We start from the raw sequence: 21615 nt of genomic DNA, 5'->3' as shown, positions 1-21615 counted from the left end.
CTTCAGGTTCCTGTCTCCAGGGCCTTCTCCTGTCCATTGTTCCCATCATGTGCCCTCCTCCCAGGCCTGCCTGCCCCCTGAAGCATCTCCTATCCAGATTTGCCCTCTTGTCTCCACCCTGTGCCGAGGCTATGAGTCAGGCAGAGGAGGGAGGTAGTCAGTTCCACTAGTTCTTGATAGTGTGTAAACGACTGATAGGCTGCATCCTGAGAAAGGGGGATGTGTACTAATGATTTAATGGAAGGATATGTTAGTAGAATTAGGTAGATAACAATGGAGGGATCATTGAATATTATTTAATGTTTAAAATAGGCAACATATTTGTCTTAAGCATCATAAAAGGATTAAAAAAAAAAATTTCTCTCTCACTTCTATTTTCCATTTGCCCCATTCCCACTCCCTACCCAAACAGGTAATAACTGGTGTTAGCTTATCTATCCTTCTAGATCTATGTTTATGCATATAAAAGTCACTCTAAATATATATTCTTGTTTCCCTCTTTTTTATATAAGTGATAGAACGTTATATATATATTTTTTATTGGCGTATAGTTGATTTACAATGTTGTGTTAGTTTCTGCTGTACAACAAAGCGAGTCAGTTATACATATACATATATCCACTCTTTTTTAGGTTCTATTCTCATATAGGTCATTACAGAATATTGAATAGAATTCCCCTTGCTATACAGTAGGTTCTTATTAGTTATCTATTTTATATACAATAGTGTGTATATGTTAATCACAGTCTCCCAGTTTATCCCTCCCCCTACCCTTTCCCCCTTGGTAACCATAAGTTTGTTTTCTACGTCTGTGATTCAGCTTCTGTTTTGTAAATAGGTTCATTTGTACCAGCATGTTATATATATTGCTGCAAGCCCTGCTTTTTTCCATTTAAGAATACATTTTAGAAGTCTTCCCATATTAGAGCACAAACACTTCCTTGATTCCCTTTACAACTGCACAGTAGGGAATTTTATGAATGGATCATTATAATTTTAACCAGGTCCCTTTCAGAGACCATTGTTTTTGCTGTTCTTCCCGCATGCCATCATAAAAACCTTGCACAGACATCATTTCACATGTAGGCACCATTCTTTGAGGATAAATCTCTAGAAGTGGAAATGTAGGGATAAAGGCTGTATGTGTTGGTAGTGTTGGTAGGTGTTGCTAAATTAACCCTTAGAGTGGTGGTACCAATTTACACCCTCACCAGCTATGAATGTTAATCCTATAATTTCCCCACAGTCTTGCCAGGATGGCGTGCTAGTGAACTTTTAGGCTTTTGCGCATCTGATAGATAAAAAGGGATGCAGTTTTGAGAAGGAGGGATTTCCTGAGTCCCCTTGTACCCCCTGGACTGCCAGCTCCTCTCTGTTCTGCATCCTCCCAGGAGAGCAGGTTACTAGCACCTGGGAACCTCACCCTTGGACAGCACCATAATCTGCTCTTTACTTCATGTATTCCCTATCTTTGTATGTAAAACTCAGACCCATTTATATTTTTTTCAAAGCAAATACTTCCCTCCCCCTGTCTAGGTGTTCTTAAGTGCTGTCTTAGTTGACAAAAACTCAGTTCTTTAGTTTTAATTATCCGTCATTAGCTTCCTTACCACAGTAGATAGTCATCTATGAATTAATGCCTAATTAATGAAAGAGAACGTGTTATTTAAAGATAGTTACAAATTGTTTTCTAAAAACTATATTTAGAAGATGTGAATGATTTCATCTTTTATATTTTTTTACATTTTAGGTTTTTAGGTATTAGATTTGTTAAAAAAAAAGTGGAAGCTGAGGTATGCAATGAAGTAAAGGCACATTCGAAACCAAATGAATTTGTTTATCTAGGAAGGCTGCAGGGGATGCTATAGAAATCGTGACTCCATCCACCTCTGTCTTGCTAAGGCATCCCCCAGACACCTTTGAGGCCTTACTTTTCAAGGTTCAGGGAATGAAAAAAAAGCCTCACCAGTAGTCATGACATGTTCTGTACTCAGACAGGTGTGGAGGGAAAGGAGCTCTTAGCCTCTGGCTCGAGGCTTCAGTTTCTTCACCTGTGAAATGGGCATTGACGATACTACCCTCCTCACAGGATGTTCCACTCGGATTAATGAGATGGTGCGTGATGTAGTGCATACAGCGCCTGGGCTCTGGAGGCCCCCCACGACTCCTTATTACCCCTCCTTACATGTTGGCTCTTGTATTGTCATGGTTCCTCACAAACAGCCTTTAACCTGTGCACATAATTGGGGCTCCCACTTTGATGATCCAAGGTCAGAATATGCACTGTCAGCTGTTCCTTGTAGAGGCCTGCAGATCACCTGCTTCGGTGGCCGGGACAAGGGCCCAGAGATAACAAATGCTTCCATAAACTGCTCCTGGTCACTGAAACTGGATTACATTTCCTTCCTTTAGCAAAATGTTCAGGTTATTTGCTTCCTGAAAACCTTATTTTTCACCCTTTTGAAAGGTTGTTCATGGAATAGTTTAAATAGAAATAATAAAACCTCTCTGGTCCTGTCTGGCTGTATTAATTAGTATATTGCTATTATGTTAATTCAGCTATTCACCACTGTGGGTTTGAGCCATTAAAGGCCCCCCTCCTGCCCCAAGCCATGTCGATAATACAGGAACAATTGCCGCCTCAGTCTTTTTCCTGGGTCGTAGTTCATTCTTCTTTACTGGATGCCTCCATCAGAGTCTTCCTGAGGAAGATCACAGCACTCTGTCTCTTTTCTGTGGTCCTCACCCAAAGGATGGTTCATTTCCTTGCACTACTCAGAGGATGGAGGCTGAATTAAGGAATTCCTTGTGACTCTACTGCTAACTCTAAGGGGTGGCCTGCTGCCTTCAGGCTGCTGAATGCAGGGATTGGATGCGGAGCCCCCAGACTTGTTTTACACCACAAACAGAGTCAATAGCAGATAGAGTCAAATAGCATGTTTTCCTCTAATAATGGGGACATGTGATAATGGCAGAAGACATTAGGATAGAAGTAAAAATGGTATCAAATTGGGAGATTTATTTATCTTGCTGTCCACTTGGGTTGGGGGGTTTGGATAGGGATAGGAGTCAAAAGAAAGATTAAAGCTTTGATGCCTTTGGCCTTGAATCCCTCTCCAGCACCTGCTATTGAGAGAGCTTTTTCAGTCCAAGAGTCAGATAAACACCTGGTCCACCACCGGTGCAACACTGCCACGCTGGAGATGTTCAGAGTCTTGGCATTTCAAATGGAAATACTGGGATGAATGCATTTGCTGAGATCCCTTGGACCCTGGAGTTCAAGCCTTGTTGGAATGGGGCCTTCATGATGACTCATAAAGACTCGAGATGCCTCTGGCAGGAACGAAACTGGCATTCATTAAGTCTCATGGGGAAATTCTCATATTCCAGAAGACTCTGGCTGAGTTAATTCATTAGACCCATCACTCACCATGCCTCAATCATCCAGTATTAACATCTTGTCTAGCAAGTATTTCCAAGTGCCACTACATTTTAATATCTTCCAAGCCTTTCTTTTGATGATTAAACACCCAGAGGAGATCTAAAATTCACCTTTACATCACAGCAACTGACAGAGACAAGTGGGAAGCCCTTCTCCCCGGTCTCTAAGGGACCATATCTGGAGCTGAGGGGCAGGGCTGGTCAGTGCCCATTGTGCTGCCACTAAAGGTGGTTGGAGATGTGAATGGATTTACGTGCTGTGGCTGTGATCATGGATGAGGCAGTGCTTCCACTTCAGGGCTTACAGTGAACTACGCAAGATGCCTGCATTAGAGTTGAAAGGTATGGTTGGCATTCTTGTTCTAAATAGCTCACGGTTCTGTGGCCATGAAGCATCCTAGGGTGTGGAGAGGCTGACCCATCATAGCCAGGAAGAAGCAGCTCTGATGGATTCATGTCCCATGCCAGTGTCCAGAGGTGACAAGACCAGACCAAAATGGCAGCACTTGTGTTTTTGTGTTTCATAATACCTAAATATCAGAATCAGTGACTGTGTGAGAAGTGGCCACCATGGTTCTCATCATGCAGTACTCAGGTGCTGACATCAACGAGGGCTGGGGTGCAGGACCCAGATCCTCTGTCCTTTGGCTGGAGTTGTTCCAACCAGTCTGATGGGAGCATATCGTCCTGCATTAAACACAGTGCCCTGGAGGAGGGATCCTCAGATGTGATCTCTTGCCAAGGATCCGTCAGCTGAGACACAGCTGTGACCTCATCCTATCCCCTCAGGTCCCCTCCCAAGCATGCTGTATCCTCCCCCTTAGCTGAGGTCAGCTCCTCAGAGCAGCCATGGAGCTCAGAGGCCTTGGCTTGATGGGGCAGCAAAAGGTTCTGCCCCACCTTATCTCCCTTCAAATTTTCTTCCATTCATGTGAACTTGACCTTTCGATTTTAGAAGCTAAGATTTATCTTTGTTGGGTATGCAGTGCCTTGCCTGGGGGACTTCCTCTTTTCCAAGTGAATAAAGCTGGTCAGGGTGAGAGGTGGGCCAACACATTTTTTTACTTTTCATCTGTCATTTGACCTTTCCCATATAATTTCCAATCTTGGTTCCACAGCCCAGTGCCTTTGGATGTTAAATTTATTTCTGCTGATCGCAGTTGACCAAAGAGAAAGAAGAATAATGCCGGGAGGTGTGCATACATGTAAACATATTCCATTCAAGGGTTGTGCTTTTTTATTCTGAGCTTGTGCTTCTTTTTTGATTTATTTATTTTATAAAATATTTGTTTATTTATTTGGCTGTGCCGGGTCTTAGTTGCGGCACACGGGATCTTTGTTGCTGTGTGTGGGATCTTTAGTTGTGGCATGTGAACTCTTAGTTGAGGAATGAGGGATCTAGTTCCCTGACCAGGGATTGAACCCGTCCCCCTTCATTGGGAGGGTGGAGTCTTAGCCACTGGACCACCAGGGAAGTCCCTTCTTTTTTGATTTAAAATATCCTTTATGAAATGACCACGGTAATAGATGATGGTGTGTGTGTGTGTGCGTGCGTGTGCGTGCACATGTGGTTATTCCCTCTTTAATTTCCTTACTTTGTTAAATGAAAACCTGACAGTCTTGTGCCGGTCCCTCACATTAGGTGGTCCTCTCCTTTTTTGGGTTATGGAGCCCTTTGGGAGATGTACCCTGTGTTCCTAGGCTCCTACTTTGAGTTTCAAGGAGGTGGGGGTGTGGCACAGTTTCAGAAGCCAGCAGCTACCCTTTGCAGAAGATATTTTACAACTGATGAAGCAGAGGCTTTGAAAGGTGGAATCTTTGTATTCCAAACTAATAGGCTTTTTAATATCATCTTCTTGCAATAATACATTTCTTCACAATTCAGTAATTCTGAAAAATTTATGTTATGAAGATGTTTAAATATTTCAAATATGTATACTTTATATAATAAAAAACAAAAGCTAATATTTGTATAATTGTTGAAATATCCTTTAAAGTTTGCATGAACAGGTTGTTATCCAGGTTTTCCCCCAAGTGTGTGGGGGTGGGCTTGCAGCACCAAAGTGCTGGGCCTACAATTAAACTTCTGGATTAGTATCAACATTTTAAACTAATTAGGTGAGGAAAAAGCATTTCAAGGAAAATATAATGGCTTCTTGCACTCCAGCTGGAAATGCAGAACAATATAATTGTCTGGTTAGAAAATTTTTTTAACATCAGTGATTTAACAGACCACATTTGAAGCCAATCCAGGAAAAATGCATTAACTATTTTGTGTTTGTCAAAAATAAGTCCAGGTGGAAGACACCAGTGCCCAGCAGGACTTAAAATCATCCTTGGTGTGAAATGGGGCTAGCGTTCATTTAGCTTTGGTTTTTCCGAGCACCTGCCCAGTGGGCTTTGAGGATGCTGTGGGAATAAGTCCAACAAAGCTCCCTGCTTTCCTGGAGCTTCTGTTTGGTGGAGGGAGGTGAAGGAGAATGAACCAGAATGAGATTAGTAATTCCAGGAAGTGACAAGTCCAGGAAAAAGGGAAGGTGAGCCAGTGATGGTGTTGGGTTAGGTGATGGAAAAGGCCTTTCCAAGGAGGTCCCATCTGGGCTGGGAGTGGGAGGAGCCTGCCCTGCTGGTGGAGTCAGAGGGGGCTGACTGGCTGAAGGGAGTGGGGCACAGGGGGAGGGTGGCCCTGGAGTTTGAGAGGGAGGTGGGGTTTTATCTCTGGTGCTATGGGGAAGCAACCAGAGGGTTGTTCAACGGGGCAGTGACTAAGAGGGCTGGTGGGGTCTCAGAGCATTAAAGAGCGTGGCTTCTGAGTGTCTCCCACCACCTCGTCCCCGCAGCATTGGTCCGTGGCAGGGTCCCTTCTCCTTGCTCTGTCTCGGCCGCCCCAGACAGTGCCCTGGGCTAGGGAGGTTGGTGATGGACACGGAAGTAGATTGAATATTGGCCACCCCAAGAGACCAAGGGCTAATCCTTGGAATTTGTAAACATCACCTTGTTGAGAAAAAGGGTCTTTGCAAGAGTAGGGAAGGATTTTAAGATGAAGAGATTACCCTGGATTACTCGGGTGGGCCCTAAGTGCCATCACAAGTGTCCTTATCAAAGAGGGGCCAAGGGAGGTACAGCCTCCCGGAGGAGAAGAGGAGGTGAAGACAGAGCCAAGGAACACAAAGGAATGCCAATGGCCACCAGAAACTGGAAGAGGCAAGGAATGGATTCTTCCTGAGAGCCATCTTGATTTCAGACTTCTGGCCTCTTGAACTATGACAGAAAGAATTTCTGTTGTTTAAAGCCACCAGTTTGTGGTAATTTGCTATGGCAGCCACAGGAAACTAGTACAGGCCCTAAGGAGAAAGGGAGGGATGGAGGGGTGTCAGTGCCTCTCTTCTTTGGACCTCCCAAACCCCCAGCATGGTGGGTGGTGATCGAAGGGGAAGAAGGGTGAGGGTGATGAGAGCCCACTCTCCCTCCCACTCTGTGAGACTGTCTGCTCACATCCCCTGTCTTTACACTACGACGAAGCTCAGTTTAGAGCAGGGCTTGTCTACTCTCATACGTCCAGCGGCCAGACTGTCTATACTTTGTGGATGAGGGTGGTGGCAGGGGAGCTTGGCAGCCTGGACTGGCACATGCCCGGGGCAGCAGCACAGCTCCTCAGCTGATGTTGCCCCATGGGATGTGTGCCAGTGGGGTCAGATGGCCTAGTTTCCCAGACAAACCTGAAAAAAATCTGAATTTTTTTTAAAAAAAAACATGGAATTTTCTGATGTTGAAATCTGGCTCAAGCATTTTAGTCTGTAGGTCTGATTTGACTCTAGGGTGAGGTGCAGGGCTCTGTTTTGTAACCTTTGTCTTACAGTTTTTATTTGTCCCAGAGGTTAGCATTTTAACCTCCACCCTCATTTTTAAGGGTCTGATTTGGGTTTTAGTCTGTGTATATTGGTTTCTGATTGCTGCTATGACAAATGACCAAAAACCTAGTTGCTTAAGACAGTACATATTATTTTATGGTTCTAGAGGTCAGAGTTCCAGAATAGACTTTTTAGGGCTAAACTCAAGGTGTTTGCAGAGCTGTGTTCCTGCTGGAGGCTCTAGGGGAGAACCTGTTCCGTGCCCTTTCCAGCTTCTGGAGGCCGTCCTTGGCTCATGGCTGCTGTCCATGGCATGTTCCTACCTCTGCTTCTGTCATTGTATCTCCTTCTCTGACTGTCATCTCTTCTCTCCCTTATAAGGACCCTTGTGACTACCAGGTAATACAGGATAATCTCTCCATCTCAAGGTCTTTAACCACATCTGTAAAGTCTCTTTTTCCATGTAAGGTCAGACATTCACAAGTCCTGGGGATTAGGACGTGGGCATCCTTGAGGGGCCATTACGTAGACAGTCAGTAACAGTGTTTACCTATAGATCTCCATGCCCTGCATATAAGAAACCCCCCGGCTGCCTTGTCTCTCTCACCCATTCTAGTTTGTGATGGAGCTGACTGACACCAGCTCTCAAGAGCCAATATCTCTTCCTGGTTTCATGAGCAGTGACTTTACATAGGTAGCTTGGAATCGGTCAGGGTAGAGTTTACAAGATTACACCTTGGAAATCAGCAACTGCTACAATTCAGAGCTTCCTACCCTCCTCCCTCTATTCTTTTCGCCTATTTCATTTGGGCTGAGATTCCTGTTTTCTAGGACACCCTCTCCATTGTTCTATGGATTGTCATTGTACGTTTTGGGAGATGGATGTGGATGAATAGGAAGAATTATGGAGATCTTGGAACGGAGACCATTATTAACACCTGTTTAAACTTTATAGGTTTGAATAATAAACATGTGCCCTTTGGGTTTTCCTTCTTTCAAAGGAATCTGGGTTTTGGTTTTTTTTTCCTCATTTCTAGCTGACAGTACAATTCTCCTTTTCTTGAACAAGGGAAATAATAAATAATTGTTGGCTTTAAACAGATGACCTCCTCCCTCCATAGGCACTTCGGGCTTATTTCCTGTGAATTCCACTGTTAGGGGACCATATGTGTCCCTGCCAGCGTTTTGACTTTTGATGGATGTGTGCAGTCCCACTGAAAGCTTGGTGATTATGTTCCTCGGTAATCCCCAGACCCTGGTAGAATACGGCACATCTTGAAGCGTGCTGACAAGGTGGTGGCAATTAATTAAGGAATTTGCTTAATGAGATAGCTTTCCTTACTAACTGAAATAGTCTCATAGAGTAAATATTCTAACAAATCCTCAAGCCTGTTTTTGCACTTGGCATTTTATCATGTTAACTGTGTCTTTTGAATCTCTGAAATTGTGTTTGCTTATTCTCTTTTCTAATGGAATTTCAGGCAGCTTTTTGATCAAGAACTTCCATACAGTGAGCTATCTAAACTATTAAAAAATTATAGTGTTCCCCTTTGATGTCCACATTTAGTTAATTGTTTCCTGGTGACTGCTATGAATGTTTCCTCCAACTTTGTTTTCAGTCAGCCTGCTCTGATAGGAATAGTATTTTCTTCACATAGATTGCAAGCGTGTTTTGGGACATAATTGCTCTTATCAGTTAGGTTTTCAGTAAAGCCTCATTAATTAGGCATGTGATTATTGTCTAATATTCCCTTTATAGAGGAAGTTTTAAAATAAGTTTTTTAAAAATGAACATTGACCAAAATATTGCTAAATTTACAAAAGCTCTAATACTCTTGTAGCCTAAAAAGAATGACTAATGATTAGCTTAGAAAATCAAGCCATTCTCAGATGTGACAACTGGTTCCAAAAGGGCTCTTTCACTGGTTTGAGTCAATCCCATACACGCATTATTCAGGCTGGAGTTTTACATGGGGGCAAAGCAAAGCCAAACAATTCAGCTATTGCCCAGGACTCTTGGTTAACTCCCCTAGTCCCTTTCACCAATCTTGAGAGAAGTTGTTTTCTGAACCAGAAGCTTGGACGAAGTGGAACTGACTTGAATGCTCTTGGTCCCACTTTGTTCCAGGAACTATTTGTGGGAGCTCTTTTATTTCAATTTAAAATTTCTGTGATCAGAGGATGTCATGTGAACCAGACCTAATTTCTACTTTGTAGCTCAGACACCAAGGACAAATAGTAGACTGTCAGAATTTCCATGGTGCAAAGAGACTTGGTTTATTCTCCTAACTTTATAGATTAGAAAACTGAGACCTGTTCAAAAGTCTACATCTTGAGCCTTAATTGATCTTCAGTTTGGTTTCCTTAGCAGGTTGGAGTGGCAGAAATCTGGGTTCATAACATAGCTCTGGCCCTTAACTGGGTGTGATCCTATGGAGAGATCTGACCTCCTTGAGTTTTGATTACATCACCTGTACAATGGGAATAACATTTGCCTTACAGTGAGAATTAGACTTAATGTATATAAATCACCTAGCCCTGGATACCACTGAATGTTGTTAAAACGATTGAACTAATATTTGTTGACTTTGACCATACTCCTTGGTGGGAGCATGGGCCCTGTCTTTGAGGAGGTGGCCACAGTCTAGCAGTGATCTCTTTAGCAAGTTCATAGGGACTCTAGTGTTTTATTTCAAGTCCTTTTATTTCGAAGTCAGAACCCTGAGAACAAGGACCTGTGACCTGTTTTACCTGCAACTTTATTCTTCCCCCATTATTGCTCTCAGTAGGTCTTTACCAGTCTTTATTAAGATGTTCACTGTATTGACCAGATAATATCCTCACAGTCTGAATTGAGAGATGACAGAATCACTTTCACAGATAAGGGACGGAGGTGCCACATTATTGCCTGTATTTTCATGAGTGGAGTTTGGGTTTTCGTGTATGGGTTTCAGACATGCCAAGAATGTGTTGTTTTAGGTATGTGTGCTCTGATTCTGTTCTCTCCACTGGGAGCTCATGTTCGTTTTCATGGAAGACCCGTAGATATTTCTGGAGGCCAGGTGCACCTGCAGACTTGTATGTCTGGGACACCTCCAAGGTGTTGCTCCCATTGTGTCAGAGCTTCCTTTTTGTTGTCTTGAAGCATCAGGAATGAATCACACATTTCTTAAACTAGCAACATTGCTGACATCCAGTCTGAGGAGACTTGATTCTACCTTGTTTGGAGCTTTTGTTCTGTAACAGATGATTTTGTTTTATCTGATCTTTGTAAGGCCTGAAGGGCCAGTGATTTCTATTCAGGATTTGAAAATTAGTGATAAGTTAAGGAAGTTTGAAGCCTTCATGGAGTTTGATAGATTCATTCCTGCTTTTTTCCTTCTTTGCTCTGTTTTGCTCACGTGGCATTTACCCAGTTATAAAAATTCCTATTTTCCCCCTGAGAATCAGTTGCCTTGGCAAGCTTTTCATGTAATGTACCAAATTTACTGTTCTGGGATCCATTTTCTTATATCTTATTCAGAACACTTGTTTCAAGAGAGAGGGAAATTTTAATCTTTTGGATGGCTACAGATTACAGAGGCCTTGCTTCCCATGTCATTTTGATATAACTTCTTGTCATCTATTCTTTGCCACGTCAACTTGACAACTTGCTTCTAAATAACCTGGGATAGAAGAAACATCAGTCATGACAAAGTATTATGCAAGTTGGAAACTTTGCCAAAGGTAAGTTTAATTTTGAGCAAAAGAGTTAAAAAATAAATAAGTAAAATCAGGCCTACTCACAGTGTTGACTATAAGAATTTTTAATTGTTTTGCCTTGTGGTTTAAAGTATTTTCGACTTATTAGTGTTTGTAGTTTCTGGTTCTAAAAACAGACATGAATTTAAAAGGTAGTATAGTTTTATTGTAGGGAAAATATGCTGGATTTCATTTTTTTTTCTCCATTCTTCTCAGTGGAGTATTTTCTGGCCTCTTTGGCACCACAGAAGTTGAAGATCCAAGAGTTTATAAAATTCTCCTTTCTGACTGCTATGGCCTGAATTATGTGTTCCCTGGAAATTCATATGTCAAAGCCCTAAACCCCAATGTGATAGATCTTTGGGAGGTAATTAAGTTTAGATGAGGTCATGAGGGTGGAGTCCTCGTGATGGGATCTGTGCACTTATATAAAGAGACCAGCTCTGTGGTGTCTCTCTCCCCCTCTCTCTCTTTCTCTCTCCCCACCACCACCCACCTCTGCTGTGTGAGAATACAGCAAAAAAATGCTGCCTACAAACTAGAAAGAGGGCCCTTACCAGACACCGACTGTGTTGGCACTTTGATCTTGGACTCCCTAGTCTCCAGAACTGTCAGAAATAAATATCTGTTGTTTAAGCCACCCAGTTTATGCCGGATTTTATGATAGCAGCCCAAACTGACTGAGACTTACCATTCTCATCTTCAAGGAAATGCTTCTCAAATCTCAGAAGAATTACCTAAGCCAACACATGTTTAAATTAGTAAATTGTGAGGGTCATTAATTTCTGAAAAGACATAATAATTTTTATAGATAATTCCAAAGAATATGTCCTATCATCTATGAATGAGCTCATCTTAGCTTGTAAATAGTCTCTGAGCCACAGTTAGACACAGGAGATTCTAGAGGCTCTGCCGGACTCTGTGGGAGACGCTGCAAACGTTGAGCTTCATTAAACATGTTATACTTACAGCTCAAGAAATTCAATAAATTTGTATGAGAGATTATTCAGGCCACATGTCACTGCTACAGTCTTATAAAATTCCTTCTATCTTGCCAAAGAATCTAGATTTGACATTTTTATTTCAACAATATTTTATATAGATATAGATAATAAATCTCTCTGCAAAAAGAAGAATTATAAATGCTAATTTGTTCAATTGAGCTGTAAACATTTTCTCTGCTGCTTAATAGGACAAAATACATAAAGATTAATTAAATGATCTAAAATTTCCAAGCTTCTTTTTAATTGTGTAAATTGAATCTGTTGCCAAAAGACATCCAGCTCTTGTAAACATGATAGATGGTGATGGGGACACATGGTGACTTGGATAGACTCCATCTCTGGGTTCTGCCTGAGTGTGTTGGCCACAGGCTGTGGTTTACAAAAAATATCCGTTCTGCCAACATATAAGCCAGGGCTTAGTGGTCAGTGGTTTTGCGTGGTGTCTTTAGGGTGCCACCACTTTGAGATGACAGAGGGGAATGTTTAGCGGTTGGCGTTTGGGCTCTTTAGAAAATGGGTGGCTCAACTGTCATAGCTTCCAAATATCTGGGTTTCTGTTTGTTGAAATCCAGTGTTGTACCTTGGTTGGGTAGACAAAGTTCTTAAGCAGGAAGTAGAAAGCCTACCTTCTGGTCCTTACTCTGACAGCTAACCACATGGAACGATAGATCTACCATCTGTAAGACAGGGGCAATATTACTCATCTCTACCTTGCAGGATAAATATAGGGAGCCCTTAGAAGTGATGATTGTCAAGGTTTGAAAAATCGAAAGCAGTTTATTAGTTAATATGTTAGTTGATTCATCAAATACTCTGTGAGCATCTGCTGGAGAACAGGCCCTGTCCTGTCCTGGGCCAACCTTGTGAGCAGGAGGCTTATATATTCATGTAACTAACATGTAGTCGTGTTGTAAGAATGCTTTTAGATGCTGCCAAATAAAGTACCTGGCATGTGCTGGTGGTTCCATAAAATTGGTTGAGTGAATGAATGAATGGATAGTTTGCACAGGTGTTATAGTTAGTGGTACATGGTTTCGTCAAGGTCAAGATTATAGGTTTCACAGTTGTAGAGGCATATTTGCTGTATTCTATTCCACGGAGACAGGCAGCTGCCTAAAGTGACGCAGCTGCGTGATGAATGGAAGGGATGGTCCTGAGGCAGGGTGGGAGGGGAGTTCATGAGAACTCAGGTAGCAGTGCCAAGGCTGTGCTCTGGATGTGAACCCTTGCCCTTGGCGCACCTGTGGTTGCTTGTACCCATGTGGCATGACTTGGTGCAGACCCCAGCTTTTGGGTCCACTGCTTCGTTATCCAAGCATAGGCATGTTTCACTAGAATGACCTCCTCTGTACTGTGGTGGGGGTGGCCTCCAGTGTGCAGACACATGTATGTGTGTGTATATACCAGATATACCAAGTGTGCTGTGTGTGTCTGTCTGACATGAAGAACTTAGCTATAGAGTCAAACAGCTTGACGGTTCCAATCCTGGGTCAGCCATTGGGTTTTCAGCTACAGGGAGGGTGTGATAGCACCTGGTTCAAAGGGTTACTCTGAGCAGTAAATGAGTTAGTGCCCACAAGCTTTTAGCGAATTGGGTGGTTCAATGCGCAAGAGAGTGAGTGTTGTTTGTTGCTGCTCTCATATCAATATCATTGACTGTGGGATTACTGGGAGCTGGGTCCTGGACTAAGACTCTTATGCACATAATCTTTCTTAATTTTCATAACAATACTGTGAGGTGGGTTTTTAAGACCAAAAGGAAACGTGTCACAAGTGGTGATTGGCATGAGGATTTGTGTTTTTTGCTTTTGACCAAAAGAACTTCCTTTTAAGAAATCTCATTTTAGACAATCTCTGACCCCCACCCCCATATTGTATATATTCTGCCTCCCCACCATGCTTTCAAGGTCTGTTCCTTTTACCTCTGTTGTTTGGATTTTTCCCTGCGTGCCTCTTCATAAGTCTTTTCCTAATACTGAATAGCTTATTCCTCAAAATGCAGATGTAGAACACATGGGCACTTTGATTTATGATAGCATAAGAGGCAGACATCAAATTATGTAATTAGGGTACAAAGCCATGTTGCAATCCATGCCCCTGTTGTTTGCAGTATCTCATGACAGTCAGTTGCCTTGGAGTTTGATGGATCCTGTCTGGGTGCTGGCTCTCTGTAAAATGCTGTACTGATGAGAAAAAACTAACCCATCCCTGCTCTCAAGGAGTTATCAGTCTACTGGGGGAGACAGACAGACAGACAAATAGTTATATTCAATGTAGTGAATGATCTGATAGTGCTAGAAAGACGTATATAGTGGCTAAGGAGGGGGAGAGTGGTAGTGGCGTGCTCAGGAAGATCCCTCTGATTAGGAGGCATTTACATAGAGACTAGGTGTCCACTTCCTTATTCACTCCACTTTTCTTCTCAGCACTTGCCACCATCTGACATTTTTCTGTCCCCCTTGCACTCCCCTGGAATATCTACTCTGTAGAACAGGTCCTTAGTCTTTCAGCATTCATTCTTGTATCCCAGGTCCTAGGGCCTGGACTAGCCTGGCACAGCGTGGAATGGATGAATGATAGATGGAGCCTCAGAGCAATCATCCATAGCTGTGGATAGTACATGAGAGGTTACTGATTAGACAAGGGTGAGCCTCACACAGGGGCGGGGACAGCCATTGTCAGGCCATAGGAGCAGGTAATGCAAAGGCACAATGTCTCAGGATACCATAGATGGATGTATCCTGACTGTGTGTTTTTAAAGAGACTACTACCTTGCCTTCTTGGCCTCTGTGGCCTTCTGTACCTTTGGAAACACATCCAGTGACACCACACTGGTAAAGTAGGTCAGTGGTTCTTTGTGCTCCGTTTTCTGAAAGAGTGTAGGAACATTCATTTTGGGGACAAAATTCTTATAACATTGGGAAAATGAGCAATCTGAACACAATGAACTACTTGACAGTTTAATCCGAGGAGGATTCGTCTGCCAGCAAGAGATCTGGACCCCTTCTCAGCTCAAAGGGAAGTTGGGAATCATTAGGCACGGAGGACTTAAATTCTCTGTTTGATCATCATACAGTTTGTTTTCAGTCGTCTTGTATGGCCACATTAGACAGGAATTGATTCTATTTAAAAAGACTAAGGATGGGTTGACTGTTGGTAAAAACAGAACCAAGCAGGTTTTTTTTTTTTTAACATCTTTATTGGGGTATAATTGATTTACAATGGTGTGTTAGTTTCTGCTTTATAACGAAGTGAATCAGCTATACATATGTTCCCATATCTCTTCCCTCTTGCGTCTCCCTCCCTCCCACCCTCCCTATCCCACCCCTCCAGGCGGTCACAAAGCACCGAGCCAATATCCCTGTGCCATGCGGCTGCTTCCCACTAGCTATCTACCTTACGTTTGTTGGTGTATATATGTCCATGCCTCTCTCTCGCCCTGTCACAGCTCACCCTTCCCCCTCCCCATATCCTCAAGTCCCCAAGCAGGTTTTTATAAAACATACTTTTCCAAATCTTGGTGTCTAATACCATTTTCCAATGAAAGGAACCAAAGCTCCTTGGAGAAATGGCAGATTTTAGGACTGGGGCAGGAAATTTCTAAGATGAGCCTAGAGTGTTTGTAGTGCCAGAAAGTAATAAGGAAGTGCTCCAAAAGCCAAACAATAAAAACAGAATGATGAGTATATGCCAGAGAGACACAGGAATCAACTGGCTATTGGCTCCCAATGGCCAACCTGGAATAATTTGAATAACAAAATTAAGTAATATTGGATTGCAACCCAAAGTATAAAGTAAATATCCACGATATATGTAAACGGCAGCGGGTGGTAGGGGGGAGTAGACAAATCTCCCATGCAGAAGAATTCCAAATAATGTATGTAGCTACTGTGCCCTAAAGGAGGTGGAGCGTAACTCCCACTGCTTAGCTGTGGGCTGTGGGCTGTGTGACTTCCTTCCAAAGAATACAGTATGGAAAGCGAGGAAAAAAAAAAGAGTAACGTTACAGTGGGGAAACTTGACGGTTATCACCTCAGCCAGGTGATCAAGGTTAGATCAAGGTTAGCGGCAACAATGATTAAGTCATGTGATGTGATGAGAATGGCACTTCCTCCTCAGAACCCATAAATCCCACTCTAATCATGAGAAGATATCTGTTGTCAACACCTATATTTCCCCTCGGGAGAATTAATTGTGTTAAATAATTTGTGTTAAACATTACCATATCTCTTTCAAGCTGCTCATGTCCCTAGGAGGAATAACACATCTGGTGTGAAAGGGCTTACAAGGTTTGCTATGCAGGGGAAACAGCACACCAGAGCCTTGGAACCTTTGTGTCAAAGGTTTGGAGGTAGAGAAAAGCGTTCCTAGAGGAGGGTGATGCCCCACTGCTTACTTCCCAAATCCACCTACACCTACCAAGGGATGGCCCTGTGCTGTTTATCGAGGAAGTTAGTATCTTATATCCCCTGCTAATCTACGTATCCATGCAGTTTGGATTTATCTAAGTTGTACAAATGAAATGTAGGTCAAAAGCATTTTTACAGATTTTCAGGATACAGACTAATCTTTACCCAAGCAGCTAGGTCTCTGGAACTTGACTTTTACGAAGAGGAATGCTAGCTGACCTACCAAGACTTCATTTAAAGGATTCAACTTTTTAACTCCTTTTTTTCCCTGCCTCTCAGGAATTACTACCTTAACATCTTTTATGCCAACTGAAAACCCCAGTGTTTCTGCAGTTGGCATGTGCTGCAGCAGAGCATGAGGGCTTTGGCTCAATCCCCCCTCTGCTGCATTTCCCAGTTTTTTTTCCTTTCCAGTGCAGGATTTCCCCAAAGCTGTATGAGTTCAGCTAGTTTTAATAGGTGTTAAGTGGGGAAAAAAAATGGCTTCATGCACAGATGGGTTTAGGAAATAAACCCTTGGTACCTGCGGCTTCCACATCTGCATATTCAACCAACCATGGATCGAAAATAATCAAAAAAATTTCAGAAAGTTTCGAAAAGCAAAACTTGAATTTGCTGCACACTGGCAACTATTTACATAGCATTTATATTGTATAAGGTATTATAAATAATCTAAAGATGATTTGAAGTATATGGGAGGATATGCTGTAGGTTATACGCAAATACTATGCCATTTTATGTCAGGAACTTGAGCATCTGTGGATTTTGATATCTGTACGTGTCCTGGAACCAATCCTCTGTGGGTACTGAGGGATAGCCGTACAGAGTTAAGCCAAGTTAAGCAAGTTTCTTTACCACAGGACTTTTCAGAGGCTTGACTTCCCTGATGTGCACTGTGAGTCTCTTAAGACTGTGTATGGTATGGCTCATCTCCAAACCCCCGTGAAACCTGCCTCGTTGTAGTGTCTTTGGAGTCTGGTGCTCAGGGGTCAGTGCTTGGAGATGCATACTTGAAAAACACTGTTTTACACTAATTTTTTTCAATTGCTTTGCCCTCATCAGACTTGTCTTATGTCCATAAGTCATCTGTACCATAATTTACACACTATTAAATTTTTCCTCCATATGATTCCCCTCCTCCCAATATATATACGTTTGTAATTTTTAAAATAGCATAGTTGAACCTCTGTAGAACTTAGGGTTTTATTTTAGTCACATCATCTCCTGTATTGGCATTGGTGAATTGTCACTCACCTATGCATATTAAGAGGCATAAGCAAATTGCTGCTGAATCCAGAGGTAGAGCAAATCACCTCAAATGATTATGTAAAAAATCCAATTTGGGTCTTACTTAAAAAAAAAAAAAATTATTTATTTATTTGGTTGCACCAGGTCTTAGTTGTGGCAGGCAGGCTCCTTAGTTGTGGCAGGCAGGCTCCTTAGTTGCAGCACACCGGCTCCTTAGTTGTGGCATGTGAACTTTTAGTTGCAGCATGCATGTGGGGTCCAGTTCCCCAGCGAGGGATCGAACCCAGGCCCCCTGCATTGGGATCGAGGAGTCCCATCAACTGCGCCACCAGGGAGGTCCCCTAATTTGGGTCTTATCATTGCTTTCTTGTGGCAGTCCCACTATGTAGACTTACTTTAATAGGAAAAAAAAAAAAACCTTCAAAAGATTAATGCACTTGCTAAGATATTTTCTTTCTATCATCATAGAGCTTCTTACTGTTGAGGAGAAAACAGTAAATTTCAAGTCACCTAGTTTATATGGTATCAGTTTTTATATGTAACAGTACCTGGTAGAGAAGTAGATACAATTAAGCAAAATATCCTGCTTTTCCTAAGAAGGAAAAACACTAGAGATCATTTCCAATTTAAGTCTGAATAATGTAAAAAGAGGTTTTGCAAGAGCTGCTGAGAAGACCCTGAAACACATGGCAGTTATCTCTCTACTGTGGTCTAAACTGCCCATGATAGGGTCATCTGGGACATGGTACAAATCAATTCTCTTCCTGTGGTTCAAGGGTATTAATTTTCTTAGGCCTTCAAAATGTTGTTTACCAAAAATATAAGCCACAGCACTAATAAACTCATTTGAGGTCTTTAGATAGTTTTGAATATTTTATTTATTAGCAACATAAACCAACAGATGTGGTTATTGTTGTAAAGTGTAAACATATTAGGGATGTGATGCTCATAAATACATTATCAGTCATTCTTTCTAATGTTTGTCAAAATGTTATTATTTGTTATGCAAAAAGGAGTGGGTGTCTGGCCCTGTGGCTAAAGTATAGGACACAAGGCAGTATTGGACAATAATTATTAAGTCAGTTAAGTAAATAAAGTGTAAAATCCCCTTACACTTTGGCTCTGGGGAGGGACTTGTCTTGGAGTGGGATCAAGACCTTTCAAAGGCTCTTGAAGAACAGGAAAATGTAGGGATTGAATTTTTGAGATGCTTTGCTTTCAACCCTGTAAGCCAGAATGCAGTTACTATATTAGTTAAATGTGGAAATAAATCAGTAGGTATTTATAGGGTAACCACTATGCCAAAGGACGGGTGCAGAGCAATAAACCCAGCTCTTCTAGTCTTCAGTGATTTTACAATTCATTTAGAGAGATGAGATGTAAACTCAGTGACAAAGTTCATTGCCAATGCTAGAATCAAAGACTGCTGAAGCACCTTGAGGTTTTCTTTCAGTAACTGCCTTTGAAAAGCATTATTGTTTCTGTTTTGATCCCAGTTGCCAAATTAGTAGTCCAAGCCAAAGGGCTGGGTCAGAAGAAGAAAGATCATGTGTGGAAGAGTTTTGGGGAGGACAAATGTGATTCTACTAGCTGCCATAGTTTAGAATCATAACATTACTTCCTGAAAAAGCTGAAAATTTGAACCTTGCTCAAAATATCGGCATAGGAGGTAATAAAATATAGTGAGTAAATATCAGGCCTTCAAGTCTAAATTAAGTGGCATTTGTGGCAGGTTATTTGAGTCTCTGATCTTCACTTTATTCATCATTAAAACAGGGATAGTGAAAATATAACACAACTATAATAACTACCAACGGAGTTTCTATAAGAATAAAATCAGATAATACTTAAAACTAAGACCACTTTACACTATGCTAGTATGTACTTGGTAAAGTCTCACTAAACATCACCTGCTATAAGAATTACTGTAACAACACCTGTGGAATCTTATTTGGGGCCAGGAATAAAGTTTACAGAATAGGGAATAGAAACATATAGTTAAAGGACCTAATTTCTAATTTTTAAATATGAAATATTCTTTTGGCATTTATGCTAACTATCCACAACTACCTAGAGTGTTCCGAGATGTTAGAGGAGCTCTCTAAGTAAGAGGGAACTTGGAATATTCAACACATCAAGATATGAGAGAGGAATTAACTGGTGATGGTCTTATTAGGTGGCCCCAGACAGGGGCCACAAAGGGGACTGGCAGATCTTGTTGGTTGGTGCACGTTGAAAGCCCAGCAGCTTGGGTTGAAAGATCAGTGATGATAAGCAAGTTTGTTTTGTTCCAACCTACCCACAAGGACACTCATTACCAGATATAATCATGCTTGTCAAAAGCAGTTACTGAAAACCCTCTGCTGCTTCAGCATAATCAGAACGACAGAAGTTGCAGGATGGTTTTCCTTGTGAGAGGCGTCCATGCAGAATGCTAATTAGGTGAAGTAAAAGGAATATGGATCAGCAGCTGACAGATGCATTTCTTTCTAGTGAGTGAACATGAGAAAGGAAATAGGAAGAGGAAGAATGTGACTTACCTGTGTTATGGTTCATGATGTGATACTCTATATTGATTTCAGGCTTTTAGTTCTTCTCATCTGCTGGTTTTGTAAAGAGATGCTGGGAAGAACCACAGCAGAGAGAAAGCTGGGTTTTCCCTCTGTAATGTCAGAGGTGCTGTCATTTGGAAATATCTTAGTACAAAGAAAAAATGAACTTAGAGCCCAGTGCCAGTTGTTATCATACAACTCCTGGAAAGAAATCTATCTAAAAATAAAGGTTGGAGTCTTTTTTTTTTTTTTGCCCACTTCTGCTTTCTTTTGGGTGACCTCAAATGGAACTCGAATCCAGTGGCAAATGGGCCCAACAACTAAGATCCAGCCTCCTTGGAGTCACTCTGTATCTTTGCTTTTATTTCCTTCCAAACATTCAGTTTGTAAGAGAAATCTCAACATTTATCCAGAAAATCTCACATGGCTGTTGTCTAGGTGACCATGACAGAGGGCTTCCTGCCTGTAAGGCACAAATGTAAACTCTTCACAAGCAGAGCTTCATATAATTCTCATAGCATGCTGAGAGGTCAGTCTTATTACTCTCATGAGTACCTATGTGAGAGATGAGAAAAAGTAGCACAGTGAGGCTGTGTGTGTGGCCTGAGGCCACACAGCTCCTAAGTGGTAGAGCCAGGTTTCAACCCTCGGCCATGGGTCTCCAGAGTCTATAGTCTAAGAAAGCATATTAACCACAAAGGGGCTTTGGGACAGCTTTGAGATGAAGACATGGCCTGCAGGAGAAGGTCTGAGCCAACTGGGCACTACGGAGACCCAGCTGGCATGCCCAACTCTTAATTACTTGTGAGATACCGTAGGCTGATATACCACCTGTGTGCTGCTCAAGTGACTGTTTTGGAGGTGGGAGGTGGATGGAGTGGGTGGCAGGTGGCAATATCTAGAAAGCTCCTGTGTGGGCCAGTGATTAAGAGGTTGGCCTCTGGAGACCATGCAGCCAGCTTCTAATGCTCAGTGTTGGTGGTGGTAGCTGGTCAGTAATTCCAACACTTGCTTCCAGCGTGACCTTGGGGAAGTTGCGTCAACTTCCTAAGCCTCAGTTTCTCCACCTAAAATATGATGATGATAAGAATACCTGTGAATGGGAATTCCCTGGCAGTCGAGTGGTTAGGAGCCCATGCTCTCACTGCTGAGGGCCCGGGTTCAGTCCCTGGTCGGGGAACTAAAATACCAGAAGCTGTGTGGCATCTCTAAAAAAACCCCAAAAATCCCTATGAAATAGGGCTGCCGTGAGGATTAGCGAGAGAAAAATAAGTAAAAGCTTTAACATAGAGCCTGGAACATAAGTTTGCAATCCATGGTGGAGGTGATTTCTTTTGTTTGGTTGTTGTTCCTGGGGCAAGGGGAGGAG

At 42.2% G+C, this 21615-nt stretch overlaps 1 protein-coding gene across 1 annotated transcript in view; it reads left to right on the top strand.

The window, feature by feature from the left end:
• CACNA2D3 (calcium voltage-gated channel auxiliary subunit alpha2delta 3) overlaps positions 1-21615 on the top strand; it is a gene marked incomplete at both ends in the record, with an annotated part of 784748 nt that overhangs the window by 86511 nt on the left and 676622 nt on the right. The gene's annotated exons all lie outside the window — the stretch shown is intronic.

This window comes from Leucopleurus acutus (genome assembly GCF_964270905.1).
Source record: "Leucopleurus acutus genome assembly, chromosome: 10".
NCBI lineage: Eukaryota > Metazoa > Chordata > Mammalia > Artiodactyla > Delphinidae > Leucopleurus > Leucopleurus acutus.
The sequence above is the reverse complement of the archived record's forward strand: the minus strand, read 5'-3'. Positions and strand labels throughout refer to the sequence as shown.